The sequence below is a fragment of the Carettochelys insculpta genome, chromosome 7, assembly GCF_033958435.1.
Source record: "Carettochelys insculpta isolate YL-2023 chromosome 7, ASM3395843v1, whole genome shotgun sequence".
Taxonomy (NCBI): Eukaryota; Metazoa; Chordata; order Testudines; family Carettochelyidae; genus Carettochelys; species Carettochelys insculpta.
The window spans coordinates 2,494,877-2,503,307 of record NC_134143.1 but is presented as its reverse complement, the minus strand read 5'-3'; the positions used below and the strand labels follow the sequence as shown (position 1 = coordinate 2,503,307).

The window sequence follows — 8,431 nt, the reverse complement described above, 5'->3', positions numbered from 1 at the left end:
GGAACTGAAGAGAAGAAAATCATCTTTTGCTCTCTGAGGGTGACAGAAACATCAATTGCTCCTCTCCAGACCTGAGGACAAGAAGAGACTTTTCCTGCCTAAGCCTAGGAGCTCAAAGGAGACAGAGAGGGAGAGAGAGAGAGCAGAGCCCTGGCTGGGCATCTCCTGGGATCGTGATTCTCGCTAGTTCAAATAGTTCTTTTGAAAAAGGGGCTTCAAAACAGGTTCCATTGTTTGTAGATGCTGAATGTCCAAAGAGCAGAGCAGTGTTTCCAAACCCATGTTGAGTGCAGCTGTGCGATATCAGAATCAACGACTCTGGAATCCCTCTTCTGGAATCGCTTATTGAGGCAGAACTCTGCTGTGCACACACAGCCTTTGTGTCCCTCAGCCGTAGCCATGGGCAGCCACAGGGATGCTGTGGCCTCTGGAATAAGATCGGTGAGTCAGAAATTATGTTCAGACACAGGGAAATTAGCTCAGTTGGTGGAGGGCTCATTTAGCGTGCAAGAGGCTTTGGGATAAATGCCCACGTTCTCCAACAGACGTGGTGCCTAACTACTGCCCTTTCAGGAAACCTGCCAGGACATTGTACCGCACGGATGTGAGATATAACCCCCAATGCCCATTCTGCTGGTTTCCAAGATGCTGACAGGGACTCGTAAGAGAGCTGCTGACACTTCAGTGCTCCTCTGCTGAGGTCCAGGGATCATAGATTCAAGTCTATTGGTCAGTAATTATTGTTTGTGTTCCTTCATGCTGGTCCCTGAGTGTCAGCAGCCACCCCACATGCTACTGGCGCCTGGGGGGCGGGGAGGCTCTTTGTGGCTGTGTCCTGGCCAGGGCTCTCCCCACGTTTGGTTCTCTGTGTTTTTAAGCCTCCCCATGGAGTTGTGAGCATTAGTTGCCTCCTGCTCCAGCTTCCCAGAGGAGGGGAGTTGTGGTGGGCTGCAGCCTACAACTCCTGCTCCCTCCTGCTTTTCCCTGACTGTCAGCCTGGCCCTGGGCCTCTTTCCTTTCGCATCAGAGGGACGAGGGACAAAGCTGAGTTGAAGTGCAAGGGCCAAACTTGCGGGCGTGAGGTGAAGCTGTGAGAAAAGCAATGCCTGAGAGTGTGTGAAAAAAGGGGAAGACTTTATCTTATTGTTAACCCCAATACGACCAGCTGGCAGGACTCTGACCAGGGATGCCATGGGAGGGACCTGTGAAAAACATATCATTTGTCACAGAAGCTGCTCTTGCTTCTGTGCTGGAAATCACCTCGTCCTTAGGAGTTCTAAATCTGCCCTTCCCCAAGCAACGTGGACCACAAAAGCTCTCTGATTGCCAGGGTGATATGTGCACTGGGAGAGGTCTACATTTTACTGGGGGGGGGACAGTTTTTACACCCTTGAGTCATGGAGTGACACCACCGAATTTTCTAGCCAAGACCTGTCCAAAGAGTCACCCCGCTTGGGAGTTAAACTCCACAGGCTCCTCTGCCTGACAGGATCTCCACTCAAGCAGAGCTAAGCAGGCCCAGATGGCGTGGCAAGGAGTGAAATGGAGGCAGACAAGAGAACTTGCCTGGGAACAGGCACCATGGCTTAGCTGGCCAAAGCACTTGCCTTGTAAGCAGGGGATCCTGGGTTCAACTCCCAGTGGTGCCTTGTTATCATCTCTTTTTGGGGTTGGCTACTGTTAGCAGACAGGACTGGTCCATGTGTGTATTTGATATGACCCACCATGTACATTCTAATGATTTCCGTGATGCTGACGGACTCACAGCAGAGCTGCTGACAGCTCCTGGCTCCTCTACTAGTGGGGGCAGGGTTCTGGTGGGGGGGTGAGGCTCTTCCTGGGGGTCTGCAGGCCAGGGCTCCCTCTGTCTTTGATACTGTGTTTTTCAAGCCCCCCCATGGAGCTGTCAGCATTAGCAGCCCCCTGCTGCAGGTTCCCAGAGGAGGGGAGTTGTGGTGGGCTGCAGCCTGGGATGACTCCTCCCTTCTGCTTTCCTCTGACTTCTGAATCCTGGACTGAATGCTGGACTAATCTCGACCTTCATAACCTCCTCTGGTGAGGAGTTCCATTGGTTGGCTGTGAGCTGTGTGAAAAATGCTTCCTCTTTGGTTCTGGTAGAGCTGTTGTCTATTAATTTCATTCAGTGATGCCAGTTCTCGTGTTATAAGGAGTAAATGGTGTTTTCATATTTATGGTCTTGTCAGGGGTGGTGTATTCAGAACCCCCTTTATGTTTCACAGGGCAGCGTAAACTTGCGGCCACAGTCAATAGTCCAAGTGCTGTCTGCAGGGCAGCCTGGCCTTGAAGACAGAATCAAGACAGCAAGGTCCTTAGTGGATGGGCGCTTTGGAAGGGGTTATGGGGTCACAACCACAGACCCCACAGCAGGGAGCTGGTTTCTGGCTTAATCACATGGCTAAGCAAGTCCAGCAGTCTCTGCAGCTGTGCCAGGATTGTGTTCCCAGCACCCCCACAGAACGTGAAGTTTGCGTCAGTTGGGAACCAGCTGTTTTCCTGGCAGAAGGCCCCTTCTGCAGCCTGGGAAGCAGCAGGAGCATCTGAGCTCCTGGAGCTCCTTTTGAAAGGTAAGTCCTGGGGTTGGGGGGCAGCTGAGGTGGATTAAGCCTGGCTGCTAGTTGGGGCCGTGGCAGGGGACTAGCAGGGTGAAGCTTGGGGTGGGTTAAAGCTGCAGATGGTGAAGTTGAGCCAGGGCCATGCAGGGGATTGAGCTGGAGCTGAACGTGGTGGGGGTGAGTCAGAGCTGCACGGTGGGTGGTGAGCCAGAGCCATGCAAGGGCTTGAACTGAGACTGCACAAGGCCAGGTGTGGTGAGCCAGGGCCAAGGGGGCGGGATTTTGAGTTGTGCTTAAGGTGCATTAACCAGTGAAACCGAAACCTCCCACACACCTGAACCACTGAGACACAACCCCCACTCTGCCCCCTGCCCCCTGAACTGCCAAAACTCAACCCCCCCACCAGCTCTGCAGCCCCAAACCTAAACCTCCCACACACCTGAACCAACAAAACGTAACCCCTCTGCCCTGTGCACCCCGAACTGACAAAATTTAACCCCCCGCCAGCCCTGCAGCTCCAAACCTAAACCTCCCACACACCTGAACCACAAAAACGTAACCCCCCCCGCTGCCCTGTGCACCCTGAACTGCCAAAACCCAACCCCCCGCCAGCCCTGCAGCTCCAAATCTAAACCTCCCTCCACCTGAACCACCAAAACGTAACCCCCCCGCCCCGTGCATCCTGAACTGCCAAAACTTAACCCCCCGCACCAGCCCTGCAGCCCCAAGCCTAAACCTCCCACACACCTGAACCACTGAAACGTAACCCCCCCGCTGCCCCGTGCACCCTGAACTACCATAACTCAACTCCCCACATGTGACCACTATTATTCTAATGAGGTGCTGCATATGCATGGCAGAGCTTCATTAGCAGCTGTTGAAATGGCTCATTAGTATCCCCCTTTTGAAAGTGTAGCCACAGCCTAAGTGATCAGCTCTTCTGAGAAAGTTTTGATATCGATTTCATACTGCTGAGAATTACTTTTTTTAAAGCACGTGTGAGGAGAGAGAATAAATCTGGTGTTTAAACATTTCTATGTTCTGAAGTTGTTGAAAGAATTCTCGTGTTCTGTTCTGCACACACACATTTCTTTGTGATAACCTGTTGCAAATGTTTAGGCTGGAGCCTGGTTCTGCTTTTCTACCTTTTCCCCACAGCTACGTCTGCACTGGAGAGTTTTTTTTCAAAAAAGCTGCAGCTCTTTCAAAAAGTCCTGTGGAGCATTGACACACGAAGCCTGTGGCTACACTGCCCAGCCCTTTTGGAAGTGGCATGGAAATGTGGCCAATAGGAAATGCAAATGAGGTGCAGATTTAAATATTGCATGTCTTATTTGCATAACCACTCAGGACCTCAGTTCTGGAAGAGCTGAAATTGAAAGTCCCAGTTGTGAGTGCAGCTGCTTCCCTCTCCTCTAGCAGCTGAGCCGGTGAAGGACTCCCCCCAGTTTTTATAAGGGCCCCCACCTGCCTGTGGCAGGGCAAGCAGTGGCTTCAGGATGCGAATGAGGGGAGGGCAAGGTACCACACAGCAGCAGGTCAAGCTCCTGTAGTGGAGTCGTTATTCCATTTACCTGACGCACAAAAGGTCCTTCCTTCAAAACCAGGCAGAAGCCTCAATGCCTCTGTTTTTCGAGCTCCCCCTTATGCCCACAAGGGCTCGTCTCTTTCTGCCATAACCTTTCCCTCTGATAAGCCCAGCGCCCCTGTGACAGGAGTTGAACCAGACCCTGCTCTGCAGCAGGAGAGCCCAGCAGGTGCATTGCAGCGAGTGCACAGAAACCGTGTCCCTGCACGTACCTGAAGGCTTTTCCCTCACTGATGTCCCTGGCGAGGAACCACAGAGCTGTCTTTGCCTCTCAGCCAACAGAAGCTGTGCCAGGCAAGTGCCCCTGCCCTCTCCCACACCTTCCCTCCCAGCCCCAGCCTGCTCCTGAACCTGCCTCCCACCCCAGCCTGCTCCCCATCCGCCCCCTCCCTCACAGCCTGGCCTGGCAGAGAAGGGGCCAAGCCAGCTGGAGTTGCTGTGCTAACGGAGCAGCTGGAAAGGAGCAGAGCATGTCAGGAGCAGACACAAAGGCTGCAAACCCTGCCGATGGCCGGCCATGGCCCTGGTCCGTATCCACCCAGCAGGGACACATGGAGAGAGCCGGTGCAGGGCCCAGCCCCAGAGCAGAGACTGACCATGGCCGGGCTGTGCTGCTCTCAGGACAGGGCACAACAGGGCCCTGCTCACCCCAGCAAGCAGCACTGCAGGGTACAGGAGTGAGCGTAGCCCTGTTGGGCAAAACCTGCCCCTCCTGTGTCCCCGGCCGGCCAGCGAGTGGCAGAAAGGTTCCTGGCAGGGTGAAGTTGGGCCGTACAAAAAGGTTCCAGGCATGTTGGGTGAGGTGGCTGGGGGTGAAGGCAGCGGACTGCTAATCCATTGTTCTCTGAATGCACGTGTGCAAATCCAGCTCTTATCGAACCTTTCCAGTCACCAGCCGGCTGAGCTGTGTTGAGTTCCAGGCTAGTGTGTGATGCTACTTCCACTACAGCTGAGCCTGCCGCCTCCCAGCTCCTGTGCTGGGCAGACTCCAAGCACAGGCCATCTGTGTGAGGCTGAGCTGAGCTCTGGCTGCAAGGGGTGGGATGATTTCGTTTGCCTCACAGACCCCAGGCTGTCTCCAGTGTGAGCCCAACAGTGCTGTGTTCACCTCAGTCCCCTGCAGTGCTGCTGCCCGGGGAGAGCAGAGACCCAAACACTGCCAGGGTGCAGGGGTGCAGTACCCAGGCAGACATGGGGGCCAGGTGGGGGCAGCCCTGGTTTAGCTGCAGCCAGTGATATGGGCAGCTGCCTCTGAGGAAGGGCCTGTTCCCAAGGCTGAATCAGGGGCTCTGGTCTCTCCCAGCTCCTGCGCTGGACTGGGCAGTGCACACCTGTTAAAAGAGCAGATACTTGCCCAGGGGAAAGACATTGAACCTCATGTTCAGCTGCAGAGTGGGACATGGGCAGTCGTTCCCAGAGAGCACCTTGAACGTCTCCCCTCCCTGTGGAGGGAACGGGAACAGCTCTGACCAGGAGGCTGGATTTGGAAGAGGAAGTCAGGGCCATGAATGAAGTGCAGGGCTGGGCAGCTTTAGCAGAACACAGTGTCAGATGGGGGATAGACGGTACATTTGGGGAAGGGGTCCTGAGGGGTTTGTGGTGAGTCTGAAGCCTGGACCTAAACACTGCAGTGTTGAGCATTACTGACCCATGGCTGTGGGGCTGGCATCAGCCTGGCTCACTCGTGTCTTGCTTAGGTAGCTCTGAGCCAATGTGTAAGACTCAGCAGTTATGTCTCTTTGGGTGCTTTTCTCTGCTGCATTGGTCCCTTCTGCAGCTCTCTCTCTGGTAGGGCTCTGCCTGGCCCTCTGCCCAGCTCTGCCCCCTGCCTGGTGACTATTTACTGCTCAGAGCACAGGCTTGTTCCTGGGCCTGGGTCAGGCCCTGCTGCTGCTGCTGCTGGCTGAGTGTGGCACGGCCTAGGTGTGTCAGCCTGCACCAAGGGAATTTCTGCATCAGACTCCTGAGCCCCCCGGCCGTGGGTCTGGTTCTCCTGCCCAATGCAGCCCATGGCAAGCAGAGCCCTGAGCATGTGCATCACACTGCACCTTTGTGTGATCGATGGGAACAGACACCTGAGCCTCGGAAGCTGGGAAATGAGGCAGCTGAGGGACGGGTTTGCTCGGTGTTCGGACATTTGCAGAGTAAAGTGTGAAGTGTTTAAATCCACTTCAAGCATCCAGCGCAACCCCCCAACATACTGGAGCCAGAGATGAAAATGGATTTCCGTTCAGAAAACCATCCAAACAGGAGCACGTGGGATAGCTTCATCTGCAGTCACGTGTTCCACCACTGAGCCAGGCTCTCTGTGGCTGGACAACAGGGAGAGTTTTGTTACTGTGTAGAGGCCGCTCCACCTTTCCAAGCAGGAACATGCCTATGACAATATGACTGGAAAAGGGATTGTTGGAAATTGTGCAGCCAGACCAGTTTAAAAGGTGTGTGACATGGTGAAAGTATTTAACTCCAAACTCTACATGGGTTAAATTTCACTGGTACGGGCACGTTCAATGCAGCCCAGCACCTTCCTGCTGAAAACAACACATCATATTGTCACTAGGGCTGACATTTTAGCAGTGTAGAAGCTCTGCTGTCCAGCACCTCAGGGAGCCAGGCCGCTGGATCACCACGTGTGCCAGAGAGAGGAGTTACTGCCACTGACGGCAAACCCAACAATATCTGATCAATTGGTGGGTGTTCTTCCGTAGGTTGTTTCCTGCTTCTTTGTAACCACTGATGTTGCTCCAAGTGGCTGGGAGAGAACTGCCCCACATATGCCGGAAATCTGCCTCCCTGAGGGGCTGTAGCTCTGTGAGTGGGAGAAGCCAGGTCAGCTGGGGACAAGCTGCATCATGCACAGGGAGAAATAAAGTTTAATCAAACCCTGTTTGTAAAGCCGCTGTGGGTTCAGGAAGGGAAAGGAGCTGGGGAAACGGCTTGTCCTGTAGGCAGCTTGAGATCAGTGAATCAAAACTAAATTTGTGCAAGAGATGGTAGCTCAATGGTTTAGCATTTGATGGTGGCTCCAAAGGCCCTTAGTTCAAATCCAAACCCTTCTCTCCAAAGGTAGTTACTGATCTCCCTTCCTCAAACACACTCTGGATTTCTCTTCTTTAAATGGAGCTGAGCTGTCAACATTTGCCTAGTGCCAATGCACATAAACGTCATAAACCCCTCCCTAAACAGGCAGTAGATAGTGACATGAGCAATGTTGGGTCTCATCTCTATTAAGAGGGGCTCTTCCCAAATCTATCAAATGTGTCACATTCAGCCCCATGTATCTGTTTGCTTGTAAAGGTGGGTGTAGAGAGCATGTCAGTTACTCTGTGAATTCCCAGCCAGGGCTATTGTGTCCTCCCTTAGCCACATACTCCTGTACAATCACCACCAGCCTCTCCAGTCTCTGCTTCTCCCTTAGTTCTCTCCTGGCTGGTTATTTTCAAAGAAAAATGACCCTGTCTCGTCACTGGGGAGCTGCAGCAGGAAGGGCGGAGATGGACGTCTGGTGAGGAGAGCAGAAGTGGAGCAGGAAGCAGTGTCCTGAGAGGTGACAGAGCTGGAGGGTGGGGAGGAGTGCAGGGTCGCAGCCTGCCAAGTTACATGTGCTCAGAAAGGGCTGAAAGTGCAGGTCCCCTGGTGTAATGGTCAGCACTCAGAGCTCTGAATCTTGCAATCTGAGTTCAGATCTCAGTGGGACCTTTGTGTGGTTCATTGTGAATCTTTCCCAGTCCTGGGCTTTGTTCTCAACAGCTGCCTCCATGGGAGGGCTTTTCCCTGCTGCCTGCTGAATTAGTTCCCCTGCAGCTTTACCTCTGCTTGGGTGCCCCACTGACATGGGTGTAATGTACAGGGGGCCTCAGAATTGTCCCGGCTGGTTTGAAATGCAGGAGGACCTGTGGCTGGTGCTGCAGACTTGACCTTCTGCTGTGGGGAGTGGGATGTTTAGTCACTCAGGGCAATTATCTGCCCCTTCCCCAGCTCTACCCAACCCTCCCTCCTCAGCAGCTGGGAGAGACCAGAGCCCCTGAGTCAGCCTTAGGGCCAGGCCCTTCCCTTACAAGCAATTGGCCATGTCCCTGTCTGCAGCTGAGTCACAGCTGCCCTTTTCCCTGGGCCTGGCTGAGGCACCACATCCCCCAGCTGTGTTTGAGTCCCTGCTCTGCTGAGGTGAGTGTGGCCCTGGGGGGCTGACACAGCAGCCCACCTCACCCTCACAGTTAGGACTGGCTCTGGGCTCTGGCCTGTACAGCTCTGCTGTCATTGTACAACC

General features: G+C 54.0%; 1 non-coding gene across 1 annotated transcript; it reads left to right on the top strand.

Annotated features, from left to right (window-relative positions):
* The first annotated feature begins 1,575 nt into the window (after window positions 1–1,575).
* On the top strand, window positions 1,576–1,649 carry TRNAT-UGU (transfer RNA threonine (anticodon UGU)). Its single transcript has one exon. It is a non-coding gene; the product is annotated as a tRNA-Thr (tRNA).
* The last annotated feature ends 6,782 nt before the right edge of the window (window positions 1,650–8,431 follow it).